The 19412-nt window shown below is 41.6% G+C and overlaps 1 pseudogene; it reads right to left on the bottom strand.

Annotated features, from left to right (window-relative positions):
• The window catches only part of LOC126482207 (40S ribosomal protein S9-like), a 163359-nt pseudogene extending 144309 nt beyond the window's left edge, over nucleotides 1-19050 (bottom strand).
• Between the last annotated feature and the right edge of the window lie 362 nt (nucleotides 19051-19412).

Here is a 19412-nt window from a genome sequence, read left to right as displayed (position 1 = left end):
GCTAAGAAATGAAAAAGGAAGCCGTCTGGTAGAATTTTGCACAGAGCATAACTTAATCATAGCTAACACTTGGTTCAAGAATCATAAAAGGAGGCCGTATATATGGAAGAATCCTGGAGATACTAGAAGGTATCAGATAGATTATATAATGGTAAGACAGAGATTTAGGAACCAGGTTTTAAATTGTAAGACATGTCCAGGGGCAGATGTGGACTCTGATCACAATCTATTGGTTATTAACTGTAGATTAAAACTAAAGAAAGTGCAAAAAGGTGGGAATTTAAGGAAATGGGACCTGGATAAACTGACTAAATCAGAGGTTGTACAGTGTTTCAACGAGAGCATAAGGGAACAATTGAAAAGAATGGGGGAAAGAAATACAATACAAGAAGAATGGGTAGCTCTGAGGGATGAAATAGTGAAGGTAAAAAGACGAGGGCTAGTAGAAATCCTTGGGTAACAGAAGAAATATTGAATTTAATTGATGAAAGGAGAAAATGTAAAAATGCAGTAAATGAAGCAGGCGAAACGTCTCAAAAATGAGATCGACAGGCAGTGCAAAATGGCGAAGCAGGGATGGCTAGAGGACAAAGGTAAGATAGATACAGCCTGCAGGAAAATTAAAGAGACCTTTGGAGAAAAGAGAACGACTTGTATGAATATCAAGAGCTCAGATGAAAACCCAGTTCTAAGCAAAGAAAGGAAAGCAGAAAGGTGGAAGGAGTATATAGTGGGTCTACACATGGGCGATGTACTTGAGGACAATATTAATGAAATGGAAGAGGATGTAGGTGAAGATGAAATGGGAGATACGATACTGCGTGAAAAGTTTGACAGAGCACTAAAAGACCTGAGTCGAAACAAGGCCCCGGGAGTAGACAACATTCCATTAGAACTACTGATGGCCTTGGGAGAACCAGACCTGACAAAACTCTACCATCTGGCGAGCAAGATGTATGAGACAGGCGAAATACCCTCAGACGTCAAGAAGAATATAATAATTCTATCAGTTTCATAAGCCACAGCTGCAAAATACTAGCGCGAATTCTTTACAGGCGAATGGAAAAACTGGTAGAAGTCGACCTCGGGGAAGATCAATTTGGATTCCTTAGAAATGTTGGAACACGTGAGGCAATACTGACCTTATTACTTATCTTAGAAGAAAGAATAAGGAAAGGCAAACCTACGTTTCTAGCATTTGTAGACTCAGAGAAAGCTTCTGACAATGTTGACTGGAATACTCTCTTTCAAATTCTGAAGGTGGAAGGGGTAAAATACAGAGAGCCAAAGGCTATTTACAATTTGTACAGAAACCAGATGGCAGTTATAAGATCGAGGGGCATGAAAGGGAAGCAGTGGTTGGGAAGGGAGTGAGACAGGGTTGTATGTAGCCTTTCCCCGATGATATTCAATCTGTATATTGAGCAAGCAGTAAAGGAAACAAAAGAAAAATTCAGAGTAGGTATTAAAATCCATGGAGAAGACATAAAAAACTTTGAGGTTCGCCGATGACATTCTAATTCTGTCAGAGACAGCAAAGGACTTGGAAGAGCAGTTGAACGGAATGGATAGTGTCTTGAAAGGAGGGTATAAGATGAACGTCAACAAAAGCAAAACGAGGATAATGGAATGTAGTCTAAGTCGGATTATGCTGAGGGAATTAGATTGGGAAATGAGACACTTAAAGTTGTAAAGGAGTTGTGCTATTTGGGGAGCAAAATAACTGATGGTCGAAGTAGAGAGGATATAAAACGTAGACTGGCAAAGGCAAGGAAAGCGTTTCTGAAGAAGAGAAATTTGTTAACATCGAGTATGGATTTACGTGTCAGGGAGTCGTTTCTGAAAGTATTTCTGTGGAGTGTAGCCATGTATGGAAGTGAAACATGGACGATAAATAGTTTGGACAAGAAGAGAATAGAAGCTTTCGAAATGTGGTGCTACAGAAGAATGCTGGAGATTAGATGGGTAGATCACATAACTGATGAGGAGGTACTGAATTGGGGAGGCGTTTGTGGCACGACAAGAAGAACGGACCGGCTAGTAAGTCATGTTCTGAGGCATCAAGGGATCACAAATTTAGCACTGGAGGGCAGCGTGGAGGGTAATAATCGTAGAGGGAGACCAAGAGATGAATACACTAAGCAGATTCAGAAGGATGTAGGTTGCAGTAAGTACTGGGAGATGAAAAAACTTGCAAAGGACAGAGTAGCATGGAGAGCTGCATCAAACCAGTCTCAGGACTGAAGACCGCAACAACAACAACACGAAATTTCTATTTAAATTTGGAATCGTTATATTCTTCCATACAATCTGTGTGATGTCCCCGTTTCTTCTCCTTCATCGCTCTAAGAAATAGCCTTGTCACTACTAACTCTGTAAGTATTCCTGCCATTGTCAGAAATTATTCTCCAGTTAACTTCCCTAACCCTGCCAGAATCACCCGTTCGGTTATCTCTCGTTTATTCAAATGTTCAAATGTGTGTGAAATCGTATGGGACTTAACTGCTAAGGTCATCATTCCCTAAGCTTACGCGGTACTTAACCTAAATGATCCTAAGGACAAACACACACACCCATGCCCGAGGGAGGACTCGAGCCTCCGCTGGGACCTGCCGCACAGTCCATGACTGCAGCGCCTGAGACCGCTCTGCTAATCCCGGGCGGCCCCGCGTTTATTCTCTGATTAGGCGTTATTACGTGTTCGTGCAATGCGTTTTCCGCATTATTCCGAGAACAGGACTTAAGCGGCTGCTGACCGGGGACTGTGCAACTGGCCATTAGTAGAATAGCGATCTGACAAAAATTTTCTGTCAAAATTTCGTTTTCTTGGATATACTGAGAAGATAATTTATAATCTTTCTTACCTGTTATTTCTGTTAGTTGCTTATTTCCACTTCGGTATTCTGAATCTATGGATTTCGCTAGTAATTATAATAACGCTGATCATTCGTATACCCTATCAACAATATAAACAAAAAGCGGTAGGCATTCACCCATTTGGGTTTATTCGGCTCAGCTCGCATAGTCCCATCCTCTTTTTTCTGCGGGAAGGTTTGTTATTTCTGGATGCGACGGGGATTAGCATGGTAGACACATCACGTACACATCAAGTATTCAAATATCAACTTATGAATCGTTTGGAAATCACATACTCGGAAATCAACTTAGAATGTGTTGAGAGGCACCCACATGCCTTGCTCATACTGTGGCATCAAGCAGTCAGGCTTGCAAGATGAGTGGTCTGCCAAGCGAGTGGGTTCATTCTTATTTATCGAGTAAAATGAACTCTAGTACTCACAATTAAGCTACAAATTATTCTTCTGTATGACTATTACGCAACGGAAACGCACATCTGACCATTAGTAATTTACACAACTCTGACTGTTCACTACGCACTGGAAATACCACACTTTCTTTTTTATTTGACGGCTTTGATCAACACGTGGCCGTCGCACTGAATATGAATGGCGCACACATTATACATTCTGGATATCATGGCAACATACAATTCGAAGGAAAAGGCCACCAATCTTTTTCTTTTCACTATCTTATTTATTCCGATAAATTCTGTAACCTAAACACACAAATTCTATAACCTACAACAATAACACATGAGAAATTCCGCCCAGTGGGCATGGCTTTACATTGGTGATTCTCTATCTTACGGTCTCTTAATTATTTAACGCTACAGTGCACTTTCTGGATAGGATGGTGGATCTTTTGCTATATCTCACACTTCAACTCTCACAACCATCATCACGAAACTTTCCTCAAGACCGAGCGGTACTGAAGGAACAAGCATAACCCACTACCTCTGAAACTACATTGCTACTCTCCCATGCAAACCACACATACTTAAATTTCATGAAATACATCACACCGGCAACATACAATACAAAACAAGGAATAGTCACAACGTTATAATCCCATCACCTTCAGCTTTCCCACTTCAATTAAAATTCATCCCAGTTTCACACGACACTGCCCCACTTCGTAACTTTTCTTTCCTACTACGAACTCTGGAGGATATATGCACGTCTTCCTGTGCAATGCAAGCCAAGTGGCGTTGCTGGGTAGACGGCTGACTCACCTTGCTTCTCTCCGAGTATTATAGTTTGAATCAAGCGTCACACGGAAGCATAACACGCAAAGTAATATTAAGAACATATTCATCACACACGTGAGTCCTCAACTGATACCATGGACGAGTACTTCTCTTTATCCTTTGTCTCATACACAGATTGAGACTCACACAGTACTCACCACATGGAAGTACTCGTCTCTAATTTCAAGTCCTGCACACGCCATTTCTTAAATATTTCCAACTAATAGTACACGCGCTAGTAATTCAGCTTAACTTAAGCACTCGGAAGTATTTCAACTTATTGCTACACGTGGTTTCATTGTGACAGTTGGTCACTTCCGAAGATTACTACGATCCCATTAATATTACCTGCCTGACATTTAATTCTCCTCACAAAAGTTCCTGAAATAGAGAAATTATTATTCCAAACTACTCCTAAGTATTTCACATGCATACCATGTCTCCACTCTTTTGTCCTTACGGAGCACGCCTAAGACAGGTCTTATCAACACTATATCCAGCGGCAGAGTGCCGAACATGGCCGTTCTTCAGGTCTTCTCGCAACTCTGCCGAAGTGGGGCAGCACCTTGCTACCGTATTGGTTAGCCACATTTCAGGTGCTCAAAGCTCAGGTAAATTTCATCTCTTTGGTCCCACCAGAGGTGGCCAAAGGATCGTCTCAAAGATGATCATATATTCACATTCACTATCTGCAGTTAGCAGACGACCATACATTCATTCATTCATTTAACAGATCTCACCAAACTGGATGTAGGGATTTATTTTGAGGGAGTGCACATGTGATCAATTAAATAAATAAATTGTCATTCTTTCCCACACTGATATCCGGCTTCGCTGTATTAATTGAAATTGAGTTATTTTTACAAAAAAATGTGTTGTTCAGACAAGAATAATGAAGTATGTTGTACCTATTTTCAATGTCGGGCGGTACTGTACCCTTTCAGTGTTAAAAATGTTCAGAAACCAATTGAGATGCGTTTCAAAATCATATGATTAATTGATAGATCAACTTGCGCTTGGTACTAGGCCCATAGTGAAACAAGGTTGTTTGCTTAAGGAATATGAATTTGCGCCTCCCCCCCCCTGAAATTGCCTCCCGGGGCAGATACTACGGTTTCCGTCCCTCAGTGCCTGCTTGTTTGTTCTGTAAAGTTGAATAAATGGTGATCGGTGACACTTTTGCCGAAAGAGCACTATGCTGGTGCACGCACAACAGATGATTCGGAGCACAGTATTCATGGTAGAGTGTTGAACATGGGGCTCCGCAGCAGACAAAAGCCTACATTTTCACTTGCTGACCAGGCGACAGCGTCAATTACGATTGCAGAGGGCACGAGACCGTCACGAATCGACCGTCGATCAATGGAAACGTGTCACCTCTTCGGGTGAATAAAATTTTTGCTACACTAGGTCCACGAGCGGAGCCATCGAGGTGAACGGCGGCTGGAAAACTGCAGCGCGCCACGGACGAAGGCAGATGGGAGCACTACTATGCTTTGGGAGACATTGTCCTGCGCTTGCATGGGACCTGTGGTAGTAATCGAAGACACACAGACAGCTGCGAACCACCTGCATTCCTTCATGTTTGATGTCTTCCCCAAAGGCGATGACATCCATCATCACTCTAACTGTCCGCGCCTCGGAGCCAGAACCTTGCTACAGTGGTTTGAGGAGACTTGTAGTGAACTCACGTTGATGTCCCAGCGACCAAATTCACCTAATGTAAATGCTATGGAACCCATCTGGGCCGCTATCGGGCACTATCACGGGGTACGCAGATCAGCGGCCCGATATCTACGCGAATTACATGGCCTGGGCGTAGAGATGTCATGCCACATACCTCCACAAACATACCAAAACTGTCGGATCGCCAACATGCAGAATGAGTCATGTATTTCGTTCCAAAGACAGACAGACAAGCTATTAAGCAGGTGGTTATAGTGTTGTGGCTCATCAGTGTATATTAATGACTGTCATGTGCGTTGTTCAAAATAATGGTTCAAATGGCTGTGAGTACTATGGGACTTAACTTCTAAGGTCATCAGTCCCCTAGATTTAGTACTACTTAAACCTAAATAATCTAAGGACAGCACACACATCCATGCCCGAGGCAGGATTCGAACCTGCGACCGTAGCGGTCGTGCGGTTCCAGACTGTAGCGCCTAGAACCGCTCGGCCACCCTGGCCGGCTATGTGCCTTGTTTTACAAAATTAGTTTTCATACAGATAGACATGCTATGTCATCTTGTTATAGTCCGCCTGCTTAGCTGAGTGGTAACGTGCATGCCTATCATGCAGCGGGCCCTGATTCCCGGCCGGGATGTGTGTTATATTGTCCTCATCATCATTTCAGTTTCATCACTAGCACGCAAGTCGCCCAGTGTGGCGTCGACTGAAATAAGACTTGCACTCGAGGCCCAACTACCCCGGATGGGGCCTCCCGGCCAACAATGCCACACGATCATTTTATTTTTTTATCTTGTTATAGTATGGAACAAACCCCTGTGTCCATTATATTACTACATGTTTTATGATATTACGATTGCCCCATATATCTTCCATTTTAGAGACCTGCCGTGTTTTTTTTTATCGTAAATGACTGTACCGTTTTGCTTTTTAATGTCTGAGTCCTTTGCACAAAAGTGATAGTATTTCTATGTTGGATATTTAGTAGCTCTCCTATAGTTACTCATTGCAGAAATAATTCACATTCCAAGCTTTCATTCTGATGAGACCATTATTCTTAAGAAACATTTTTGATCCTGTATAATCCAACCTTAAAAAGTATCCCTGTTGCAGCCAACATAACATAAATAACATGTGCTACACATTTTTGTTGTGATAGGTCACATACTCCTATTTATGTGACAACTACTCTGTCATACATATCTATATATTTTCTATGTTACAGTACAACCTATATAGCAAGTTTTATGAGGTAAAACCGTATCCAACTAAAGGACAGTTCTATACTTGTGATGCTTGAACTGTGGTTCCTTTCAGTCTCACCAGGAACACTAGATAATATTCGGATTATATTCTATTACACACAACTGTTGTAAATAATTATATCTCAGGGCTTTAATAACCGACAATGGAAGGTTTGTACATTCTTGTAGTTTGATGGTGTCTGGGGCATATGTTCCCAATTCCCCCCCCCCCCCTTCTTTCCCCTTCCTGCAGTGCTTTATTATTTCTAAGATGGAATTGTGTATGAAGTTTGGTGGGTGCTGCGGTTTGGGGCCTGCGCGCTCTACCTTCTTCCCACCTACCCCCCCCCCCCCCCCCCCCTTCCTTCCTTTGTCTAACACCTGGACCTGTGCACTTGCGCGCCTGTCGCGTTTGCGGCATGCACGCGGACAACAACGAAGTACATTTCTTTCCTTTATTGTTACTTCATCGTCCTCCATTACAGGCCAGGGCTGGGCTGTCAGCGCTACAATTCTCCGCTCTTCAGCCAAGCGAAGTAGGAGCAAAATTTGGGTCTGTTTTCTATTTTAAATTTACAATGAAAGACGAGCAGTTAAAAACAGAAACAAATACTTTTTAAAAACACATCGCAAAAAGGTAGAATTCTTCTGATGAATCCACAGAAGCACTGCACTTCCACTTAAAATCTGAAGGACCTCCATTAGGAAGAGAGGCATTACCGCAGTATGTTCCAAAAGGTTAAGAAGTGAGGATAGAAAGATAGTGGTCTGTCAGACAGGAAAACTATGGAGATGAGAAGTAGGAGCTGAGGTGAATAGCGGGAAATACAGTCGGTGGCAAAGACAGAGGGTGAAGCGTAGTGAGTCGTGTGGGTAGGATAGTAGCTGCAAGAAGAATGGGATGAGGATGGACGGAGAGGGAAAAGAGAGAGGAACCCTGATGTGGACTGGGATAGGGGGGAAAGAGTTGAAGTTGGTAGGAGGTATAAATATCGGGGCTGCTCTCGAGGGCCTTGATTAAAGTTGCGTTGCGATAGGATATGGCGCGTGTTTAGTGCAGGGATGGAGGGATGTGTTTGTGAAGACGTGGCAGTATATCAGGGTTGGTGATCAGAGTGGAGGCAATGGAGTGATTGGAACCTACTTTGTGAACAGTATAGGAAATGCGGAGGTGTTCGTTGTGGGTGATGAAGGGCGGGACTTTGATGAGACGGTAGAGGATGCATGTGGGGGAAGGTAAACGGATGCGGGAAGCGAGGTGGCGCACACAGCTTTCGAGGATTTTCAGGGACCTACAGAAGTTTGATGGGGCGGAAATCCGTGCAACATTTGCATAGGAGAGGATGGGCCAGAAAATCATATTGAAGGTGTCGAGAACAGTGGATGGATGTAATCCCCAAGTTCGGCCTGTTAGTTTTAGTAGTTTCAGTCTATTGTGGGCTATCTGCTGGATAGTTGGTAGGTGAGGTTTCTACATCAGCTGCCGATCGATGGTTAGTCCAAGATATTTTAGTGTGATGAGGATCTCAGTGGATTTCCCTATTTGCAGTCAATATCTCCTCTGTGGTGGTCCCCCGTCCGAGTCTGTTCCGCTCACATACTTTTGTTTCCCCGTCACGTGCCCACAACGTCACCACTGGCATCCAACGTCGCGGTGGGCAGTGGTCATAATGCTTTGGCGTATCAGTGTATAATTATATGATAATAACTACCACCGTACCTTACACTGGAAATCTATGTTGAGTACCTTTACACTGAAATACAAAGACTGACTTAGTGCTAAAATGAGAAACCACAGGTCGGCTGTCACGATTTAAGGCACAACAGACACAAGTATAAAACATGTGGAAGCGTTGAAGGAAAGGAGATGATCACAGCATGAAGTGAACACAAAATAACATGGTAAAATTTAACATAAACCAGTGCACATAAAACCAATACGTCACTTGTGGAGCTATTTGTGACAACTTGTGATAACTGAAGTATAAAGCTGTCCTTTCCTTGGGCTGAGCTTGGACGCATAACAATTTCTATAGATATGTGCAAGTAGTATCTAGCTATGGAAGGTTGTATTTACGTAGGTGTGATCAAAGGCTTTCTTTCTATGCTTTGCCTACAACAAAAAGCCGGCCGCTGGTGGTCGAGCGGTTCTATGCGCTTCAGTCCGGAACCGCGCGACCGCTACGGTCGCAGGTTCGAATCCTGCCTCGGGCATGGATGTGTGTGATGTCTTTAGGTTAGTTAGGTTCTAAGTTCTAGGGGACAGATGACCTGAGATATTAAGTCCCATAGTGCTCAGAGCAGAGCCGACAACAAAAACGTGGAGTAAGTATTATTTATGTCGTCTAAGGAGCAACAGGGCTGCCTTTGCAGGTTAGCTTACACACTAGCAAAAATATTTTTAAGAAAAAAGTTCTCAGCACAGTGAAAGTTTTGGGGTGCAAAATATTTTGCAGTAGGTACTGTAGGAATGCAACTAAAAGTAACAACATAGAATTGCCATCATTTATGTCATCTCCATCAGCTCCAGTGTAATCTTTACTGAGATGCACTACTATTTTTACTCTGTGTGGGCCATCTTTTGGCACTGGTCAAAAAGTCGTTCAGCCCCTTGTTTTATGATGTATTAAACGTTTTTACCTTAATACTGCCTTAAACAGATAAACATCAATATTTCTGTTTCATATCACTAACATATTTTTGATAAAAACTCCCACTGAAAAGCATAGATGTGTCCACCAATCAAACGTGTATTAGTGGTATGTATCACAAATTGTGGTGTTTATCTGTTTAAGCCAATATCAATGCAACTATCTTTAACAAATCAGAAAGCAACCTGTTGACACAGCTTTTTGTAGACTGCCAGAAGATCGTCCACACAAACCAAAAGCAGCAGTAAATTTCAATATGTTTACAGAACAGCTGATAGCATACATAAACATGTCTTTTGTATCAAAGTTTTGAAAATAGTTGCTGTTTACCAATGGTGAATGTGAGTGAATTATTCGAGAAAATCAGCCAAGGAGTTCCAGGTATAATGGTTTATTAACATCTCTTGACCACAGTCTCAACAATTGTGAAACTGTCTTCTTCAGAAGTGCGTGAACGTATTGAGGATTTTTTTATTATAGTTAAAAAGAATTATAAAATTTTAAAATGTAGAGGATAAAATATAAGAAACGAAATTACTTACATGTAAAATCACTTGTTAGCAACGACAAATTTCTGAGCTACGAAGCTCAAGTCAAGTAACATGATATGTGCGAATGTCAGAAAAACCAAATGAGATCCATTAAAAACCATTCCCATTAGAGCTGTGGTAACCCGTAAAGTCTTGACATTAAAATGTACATGGAATTAGAAGGCGGTGAAACGGCCCGTATGTGACTGGTGCCATGCGGCAACTGACAAAGTTATCACGGTGCACTAAGTAGGAAGTGCCAAGGCCGCGGAACTGCAAGAAAATGTATGCGCGTAGCAAACAGATAGTCGTCACATTATATCGAAAAGGGGCTGACAAATTTTTAGGTAGAAAAATGGAGGAAGGTGAGAGGAAGAGAGGAGCAACGGAAACCTTAAAAATCAATTATAACAGGAGGATAAATAGAAAGAGAGAAAATATTTTGCAAAAAGAAAACAGAAATTTAATGAGAATGAATGACAAGTGGATGCCACCAACAAACTGTAGGTACATTAAGAACCAGCTTCAAATCTTCAAGAAACTGTCGCAAATTGCAGATTCTTTCCTTCGTTCCACCTCAAAATCGTTTCTATAATTACGTAGCGGAATCTCGTGCTATAATAAGAAATGCGTATTGGCTTTGCTAACCACGGTGTTTGTCATCAGCAGTAATAATATTCCACATTTAAATTTTCAAGAATTCTACTGTCAATACAATACTGTTTAGCAACACTGTGTTTATTCTTTGTGAGAATAAATATGTTTGCACCAGTCAGCATTGGAAAATGTGTTGCATGCAAATAGAAAAAGTAGGAATAAGTTTCTCGAGGCTGCCAATAATTCTCTCTCTTTCGTCTATTAGCATTGCTTCGTATAAATACTCAAGTTTTACTGGATCTTTCGCAAAAACTGTAAAAACTTTATGTGAAATGCTCACTGCACCTCAACATTAGTAAATTGAAGAGCATATTCGGTAAAAATGAAACTGATAAGTTTCATCCTGGTACTAATGTCCCTTTCAGACCGATATTTGAAGTAATCTCTGACCTTTGGACTTGGTCACCTCACACAAATTTTTAAAGACCAGCAAATGACGAGATGGCTTATTATAAAATTATTTTTCCAGCACTACTACACCTAAAACAAAATGTAATAAATAATTATATTCAAATAATGGTATCACTTAATATGCACGTGATAATTGTGAATGTTATTAATTCCATTAACATACAGGGGAAAATGTCCCTAGGTTTGTGCGTCTTGTTCAGGTAGGTAGGTTTAACACGCCACTTCAATAATAAACACAGGAGCTCAAAAAAGCACTAATCAAAATGATTATTCGCCATAAAAAATAATGCAAAAACTTTCCTGCCTCTGAATAACTTTTTATGTCTATATTTTTATGTTAGCTAAAAAAAATGGTTCAAATGACTCTGAGCACGATGGGACTTAACTACTGAGGTCATCAGTCCCCTAGAACTTAGAACTACTTAAACCTAACTAACCTAAGGACATCACACACATCCATGCCCGAGGCAGGATTCGAACCTGCGACCGTAGCGGTCACGCGGTTCCAAACTGACGCGCTTAGAACCGCACGGCCACACCGGCAGGCTGTGTTAGTTCTTACCGCATTTACATAAAATAGCTAATACAAAAGAGCTAAATACATTACATTATCTGAGCCATGTCAGGAAAGAAGTGTGTAATTAAAAATTCTTCCTGTACCTAGAAAGTAGTGTTTAATTGTTACAAACAAATGTGGCTGTTCCCTTCCAAAATAATATTGCTCAGATACAATTTACTACTTCTTAATGCTCTAAAAATAAAAGCTTTAAATTTTCCACTGCCTGCTTTTGCTTCCGTAGTATCTCCCGTTTAATACTTTTTTGTTCTAGAAAATAAAAGCTTTAAATTGTGCACTCCTTACTTTTGCTTCCACTATAGTAACTCCATCTGATGACAAATGACGAAGTGATGGTTCAAAGTGGTTTCTGCTACAAGCCACCGTCGCCACTCACATAGCTAGTGGCATGGGCTGCCATATTTCTCGTACAGAAAAGGATTGCAGTACCGAGTAAGATAAAAGTAAATAACTTAGTACCGGCTTGTCAACTACCGTATGTGATAAAAACAGCAGCTTCTCTCGAGATGACGTTGATGCCGGTATAACTGGCACGCTACTTCCAGCTTCACATCAGGCAAGCACTGTAAAACATAACTACCGAGATTATTACAGTGCAATGTTCCAAAATACACTTTTATTAAAACAACGTAAATACTCGGCTTCAAGATTGGTTTAAAATAGCAGTCAGTAACAATTCTTCCAGAGTCTAAGTCCAGTTGCACAAAGCAGGCCCTATCCCATTCTAAACACCGTCTAGGAGCCCCCTCTCGTCGATATGATGCACGGCATGGCTGGAGCTGTAGTTGCTACTGCTACGGACACTCTCGAAGATTCTCACAGCTGGATCTCTCTGCCCAACTTTCTGCTGGATAACACACGCTGTTTAAGACCGCGGGCACGACTTATATAATAGTACGGCGTGATACTCATACGTGCAAAGTAGTCTGCCGCCATTGGTTACCTCTGTAGAGAGCCGCTGTAGCACTGACGTACTATCGATGTCTGGTGTATATGCAGTCCCGATCACCTACCGTGGTCGAAGGGTGGTCTACGAGATAGGAGTTGTGACTCATGGTCATAACAGCTCGCATAGCAAAAATGTCGTAATATTGTCAAATAATGTAATAACGTCCTATTAGGCAGCCATTCAATGTATTCTAACACTCGAAAAAGAAGTGGCAATGAAATGAACGATAAAAGAAAAATAAATACATACTACAAGGAAAATATATAGGAAAATGACAAAAATTATGCCAAACTATGTGGAAACGTCTACTTACATACCGTAGGTCACAATGGTTCATTACAGAATGTGCCTTACATCACACTGGTTCACTACAGAAAGAAAAATACATGCTTTCGTTGTGTTCATTGGTATGATTAATAACCATAGTGTCTATTCATACGTAACTGAAATGGGTAACTCACCTTTTTCGATTGTACAGTATGCTTCCATTAGGAGTTCTAAGTAGCTATGTAACAAAACGTGGGTATACATGAAAATCAGCATATGGTCCTTCTCTAGTCATGAGCTTTTTGGTTGAGTGTCGTATTTGGGGAGAGGTGACTTCATTGTCAGTGGGGAAATAAAAATATTTTGAAATCTCAAGTGGATTACTTTTAATTTTGGATCATCTCGATTGTTCTGTAACATCTGACTGGAGTTTAAATTGACCCTGTATAAGCACTCCCACATGAAATTACAATTTTTAACCATTCTCACATGACTTTAGCATTACTTTCTGTTTACAAGCTACGACTGACAGGAGGCATAAACGTTTCTCGGTTTTAAATCTTGTAAATTCTATTCAGGAATTTTTGCAATTGAGTTTCCAATCTGCATCGGGCTGGGTCTATTTCATCTTGCGTATGAGGACGTGAAATACCATGACCGTAGTATTGTCACCACTTGAAAGGAGGTAACATTTTTCCCTATTTCAGTCACTTAGGTAGTGTTATTTTTTTTCGAGTAGCGAACTCATGTCAGTGATCATGAAACTTTTTCGATCTAAAAAATATCAGGGGAACAAGAAAAGACTGACGTCTACTTTGATTCTTACTGCATGGAGGCAGAAAATATAGAAAATACTTCATTTCTGAACTCGAGAGACTGAGACAGGTGACGCAGCTAATTTGATTGAGATATTAATAAATTATTAGCTGAAATAGAAGTGATTTTCAGTGGTTGCTAGATTCTGGAGAGGGCTTTAATATCCCACTGTTATTAAGGAACGGTAAAGGGGCTTTTTATGACTTAGTGTTGTGGATGTCGTGCGAAATTATCAAGATTGTTAAAAAATACAAGCAGTTTCTCAACCAAAGGATGTCTGTACACGATAAACAGGGGCAACCGATCGAGCCTCATGAAAATTACTGGGGAAAATTATATTTGACATATCTAGTAAATACTTGGACATTGAACGGTAGTCTTGTGTTACTGACGAGGTTTCAGAAATAAAACAAAGTACGTGTGTGGGCGATATTTAAAATTCTTAGCATTAGTTACTTAAAAATTGTTCCTTCCCTACCTCTATAGGTTCAGCCGGCTGTTCCAGTTCCAGCTCATTGCAGAGTCAAGAACTTTCCAACTAGATGCCAGGCGAGATGGTAGTGGGGCAAAGTGCTTCCAAATTGCGAATATTTGCGGCTGGGTTTCTGGTTTCCGGCATCTGTATTACAACAAGAGCCTACCGAAGAGATCTTGCAACTCTGGCAGATATGACAATAGCGGCCACCCTACTGTAAAATCATATTTCCGCAATTTTTTTACCTATATTTAACTAATTTTATAATTTTGTGAGTAGAACTTCAGAATATCAGTGACAGCGTAGACAATTGTCCAGAAAAATTTGATACAAGAACTACACCAGTTAAACAGACAGGAAAGTGATATAGCAAAGAATATTGAGATTTTGATGTTTTGTCATAGTTGCCTTGACGTATACTAACAACAAAATATCTAGGTCTGAAGTAAGGCATACCTCCAGTCATCTTACAACACCGACTGCTTCAGCAAGTCAAAGATGGGGGAGGTGGTGGGGTGAGGGTGGGGGTGGGGGAGGGAATACCTTTATTTACACTAAGATTCAACTTCCAAGAACAGTGTATACCAGTGTATAGGCGCAACGAGTAGCAACTCCTGTGACATAATTATGCAGCTAGAAAAGGCCAATTTTTGAATACTTTTTTATTTCCATGGCATTTCGCATCAACCAGAACCTTCGCACAGCAAAATTATAGGGTGATTCGTATGTGCCTCCAATGTTTCTGAACACGACTGCGCGAAAACAACAAGATGTTGTTGTGGTATTCAGTCCAAAGACTGGTTTGATGCAACTCTCCACGCAACTCTATCCTGTGAAAGCCTCTTCGTCTCCGAGTAATTACTGCGACCTACATCCTTCTGAATCTGCTTATTGTACTCATATTTTGGCCTCCCTCTACTCAGAGTTGTGGATGTCGTGCGAAATTAGCAAGATTGTTAAAAAATTTAAGCAGTTTCTCAACCAAAGGATGTCTGTAAACAGGGCCAACCGATCGAGCCTCATGCAAATTAATGGGAAAAATTATATTTTACATACCTAGTAAATACTTTGACATTAAACGGTAATCTTTCGTTGCTGAAGGGACTTCAGAAATGAAACAAAGTACGTGTACTCATCTTTTGGCCTCCCTCTACGATTTTAACCCCCACACCCTTCGCTCCAGTACTAAATTGGTGAGCCCTTGATGGCTTAGGATGCGTCCTACAAACCCATCCCTTCTCCTAGTCAGGGTGTGCCACAAATTTCTCTTCTCACCAATTCTATTTAGTACCTCCTCATTAGTTACGTGATCTGCCCATCTGGTCTTCAGCATTCTTCTGTAGTACCACAACTCATGAGCTTCTCTTATCTTCGTGTCTTAACTCTTTATCGTCCATGTTTCACTTCCATACATGGCTTCACACTCTACAAACACTTTCAGAAAGGACTTCTTGACACTTAATTTTACACTCGATGTTAACAAATTTCTCTTCTACAGAAACGCTTTTCTTGCCATTGCCAGTTTGCATTTTATATCCTCCCTCGGCCATCATGAGTTATTTTGCTTCCCAAATAGCAAAACTCATCTACTACTTTAGACGTCTCGTTTCCTAATCTAATTCCCTCAGCATCACCTGATTTAATTCGACTACATTCCATTATCCTCGTTTTACTTTTGTTGATGTTCGTCTTGTATCCTCTTTTCAAAACACTGTCTATTCCGTTCAACTGTTCTTCCAAGTCCTTTGCTGTATCTGACAGAATTACAATGTGATCCGCAAACCTCAAAGTTTTTATTTCTTTTCCTTGGACTTTAATTCCTAATCCAAATTTTTCTTTGTTTCCTTTACTGCTTGATCAATACACAGATTGAATAACATCAGGGATAGGCAACAAACCTCTCACTCCCTTCTCAACCACTGCCTCCCTTCCATGCCCCTCGACTCTTATAACTGCCATCTTGTTCCTGTAAAAATTGTAAATAGCCTTTCGCTCCATGTATTTTAGCGCTGCCACCTTTAGAATTTGAAAGAGAGTATGCCAGTCAACATTGTCAAAAGATTTCTCTAAGTCCTCAAATGTTATAAACCGTAGGTTTACCTTTCCTTAATGAGAGGGCGTAGGGTCAGTATTGCCTCGCGTGTTCCTACATTTCTCCTGAATACATACCAATCTTCCCCGACGTCAGCTTCTAACAGCTTTTCCATTGTTCTGTAAACGATTCGTGTTAGTAATTGGAACCGTGACTTCTTAAACAGATAGTTCGGCAATTTTCACATTTTTCATATTCTTCTTGAAGTCTGAGATTATTTTGCCAACCTAATGCATCTTGCTCAGCAAGGTATTGAGATAAAAGGCACATATCATTGGATAGAACGTCTTTCCTAGCTTCGATATGCGCCATTGCATTGATGTATTAGCGGGAGAGCATGTCGAAACATGTAAATAAATCATCCATTCCATACTGTCGCAGGGAATTAGTTTGCTCGTCCGGGTAGCCAATCGAATAAACAGATTTCGAAACTGGGCTGTTATCGCACCTTCCTGAACAGTTAGTGTCAGTGCCTACAGAGAATTGCACCCACGTACCGACTGTGTCACAAACCTGTAATGGCATTTCAAAACTTGAAGAGATAATCTGTCCACTAATGTGTGTCTATTTTCTTCAATTCTCATAGTTTTTGTGCAGTCATCTTCCGAAACTCTGAGGGCGCCTGGGTACTTATAAATAATCATGTACTATCTAGAGATGCACGCGAATTGTTCTGCTTGCGTGGTCCGGTGTCAAGACTCGCTCCAGTCAGCAAAAATCAGGAACCATTCGCCGACTTTTTAGATCCTGCAGCATCGTAGCGATGTAGCAGCAACAGCTCCACTGTCGAAGGTAACAGCGACCTGTGTAACCAGCAGCTGTGTGAATCAAGAAACGTTTGATCGGTAGCGGTCCTTCCTTTTCGATAATACATGGACGAAATCACTCTCTATTAATGACGCTATTATAGTCGAGGGCCATGGGAAAGGATTCATCGGTGGAAGATACAGGAGTAACACGGTATGAGAACTCCCGTACCTCCCCCGGTTAAGACTTAAACCTTCCTTTCTCGGGTTCTTTTTCCTGTTAGTTTTTCAGTCCCATTTGTTCCTATTTCGCCACCCACTCCTTACGGTCCTGCTTACAATCAGTGACAATCTCTCGAAAAGCTGGGTGAGAACTGGAACTGTTGACATTTTTAAAAATATTGGCTATCTGATATATCGATAGAAAGTAGCGACATATCTACAGTATATATCTAGGGGAGAAGCATCGACGTACCGGCCCATAAAAATATCGTCATCACATTGTAAATATACTGCCGGTTTTAGAATTGGATACTTAAGTACTGATTTATTATCAGATATTCTGCAGCCTGCCTATGCCCGTTAGAGCAGGAATTGAAAGGAAAACAGTGCACGCTTGGCGATAACCACTTTGCTACCAAGGGTAACTGCATGGAAGTTGCACAATAAATGCTGTTTCCTATTTTTCCAGTATTCCCTCATTTTCTCCCCATGAGGTCTCTTCCTTTCTTGTGTCCATGTTGTTTCCGATTTTTTTTTATTTTTTTTTTATTTTATTTTTTTTCAATGTCAGCATTTCCCCTCAGACGTCTGCGCCCATAGCAGCGCCCAGCAACTTTTAGTGAAGAAATAGCACGCTATTTATGTGCTACTTCTTCGCATCATATATATATATATATATATATATATATATATATATATATATATATATATATATATATATATATATATAGGATCTCGATTTCACCATTTTGCTATCGATATATCGGGGCCAGAAGTGTCACGACATATATCGACATTTTTGAAATAAAGCATCGATATATCAATATCAACAGCCCTAGTCGGAACTGGTGTATAATATCCATCTATGTTTAGTCTTCATGGAGTTACCACGGTCGTTACTTATAAAGAAGGTATACAAAGTGTGTCTCCAGACCGTTTTTCTTTATTTCCTAATGACTGTTTGGGCCAGCTGCCTGTCTTCAGATCATTTGGAACAGTTAGAAAGTAACCTATCGAATATCAAACTGTAATTCGCTGTCACAGTTGCACTAACAGAAGTAAACTTTCAGCTCCGTATTCTACAAGTTACTCTGTAACTGTGACAAATGACCTCAAGATGGGCGGATTTCGAGAAAACGGTCGTATGGAAATAAAGGATCTGAAGATTCAGTTTGGACACGTTTTTAACTGTTTCATTAATTCTGTGTCAATATGTCTCAGACAAAATGGTTCGTGGTTTACTCGGGACAAATACGTTGCCAGTTGCACGAGAGACTTCGTTCGCTACCCTCATCGGGAAGCCGCTGCGTCCCCTTCTCTGTGGAGCAGTTGCGCTGTTTGCTGCACAGTGCCCGGCGCCACCGCCGCCCACCTGCCGGAGGGCCGCGTTTATCGAGGCAGAGGGTCGCGGGCGGCTCTGTGAGCGGCCCCTCCTTTGTGGCTGCGGTCGGCGGCTCCTCTATTGTCACACGGCCGCAGAACACTTGTGGCCGCCCGACCGCCCGACCGCCGCCCACCGACCTCTGCCGAAACTTTCCGGGCCGCTCCGAGCGCTGCCAGGCCGCAACCTGTTGAGTGCCCTCCGCATCAACAAGTCGCCCCGGAGCGCCAAACGTCCGCATTACGGCCATTACGTCGCTGTCAAACAAATTAGTAGTCGCAAAACCGGATGCCGACTGGAGTGGAGTGCCGCTCCAGCGTGACAGAGTTGCCCTGCCTGAAAAGGAAGCCGCAAAATGTCATCGCCGCTGTGACGCTAGACTGGTTGAGCGAGGGGAACCGTGTTGGAGGAACAAACGACGCCAGTGGTCCAACAGACTGCACCCCAACTGAAAGCGTACATTCCCTCGGTTTCCTAACTAAAATACTCCGATAACCAAACTGACCCATGTTTCGTACACACAGGATCCCGGAGACGCTCGATGAAATGAGTGATGAAAAACATAACAAATTCCAGAATGAGAATTTCACTCTGCAGCGGAGT

Source organism: Schistocerca serialis, chromosome 5 (assembly GCF_023864345.2).
Source record: "Schistocerca serialis cubense isolate TAMUIC-IGC-003099 chromosome 5, iqSchSeri2.2, whole genome shotgun sequence".
NCBI classification, from domain to species: Eukaryota; Metazoa; Arthropoda; class Insecta; order Orthoptera; family Acrididae; genus Schistocerca; species Schistocerca serialis.
Note: the sequence above shows the minus strand (reverse complement) of the source record. Positions and strands in the feature narration are given on the sequence as shown.